Below are 1,008 nucleotides of genomic sequence, written 5' to 3' on the forward strand. Positions count from 1 at the left end.
TTTGTTTCTCTACTAAAACACAAAACACTTCTGTGACTGAATAATTACATATGATGATCACATATGAAGTTGTACATTTAGGACATTTTTATCTCTTACCACATTTTTTGAGAATTTCTATAATGTAAGGAAAGGAAAATTCTTGAGAGATTTATCATGTAATTAGTACAGCATCAGTCTGAATAAATAAATACAGTGCCTGTGGGTTATAGTAGCTTTATCAATGCTGCATCATCTCTATTTCACATCTACCTACAAGAATGTTTACATTACACGATGCTGAAGCAGAAAAAATGCAGTTTTGGAGTGGTAGCATGAAATGTTTTTCTGATCTACTCCTTGGAATTTTCATAACTCCTGAGAAACCAGAAATCAATAATTGCTTATTTAACGTGCTGGGATTTTTTTCTAAGAGTATTCAAAATCAAATAGTTGGTCAATAAAATCAACTAAGTCTTAGGAAGATTGACAAGAATTTTTTCCATTCTCTTGTTCACACCTCAGCATGGTGGAAACTCCAATCTAGATAAGTGTGACCCAAATCATGGCTCTATTCCCCAACAGTAGCTTGAGTTCAAGGACTACCTAATCTTCTCCAGAGGCTAGCACAGTACCTTTTGCAATTCTTATTCAGAAGCTAAACTACAGGCAAATCCAGAGAAAATTTTTTCCATTCCAAACCCCACCCAAAATGTCATAGGGTGGATTCTTTATCCCAAGAAAATCAAGACAAGCCTATTAGTGTCTCAATCAATTTGAAATAGCTCACTTGTAAAGTAAATATTCTGTACCAAAAGAGGAAATCTGAACAGGTATTTTGCACAATGCCCACTTCATAGCACAAAATCTTTATTGTGAAAGAAGTGGACCACCAACATACATCACACAAAATCTGTAGTTGTTCGTGAGAAACTATCTAGGGACAGATACAGAAAACACAAAAATAAAATGGTTCAGAGCTGGGCATAGTGGCACATGCCTTTAATCCCAGCACTCAGGAGGCAGAGG

Source organism: Nannospalax galili, unplaced genomic scaffold (assembly GCF_000622305.1).
Source record: "Nannospalax galili isolate Female #2095 unplaced genomic scaffold, S.galili_v1.0 scaffold10, whole genome shotgun sequence".
NCBI lineage: Eukaryota > Metazoa > Chordata > Mammalia > Rodentia > Spalacidae > Nannospalax > Nannospalax galili.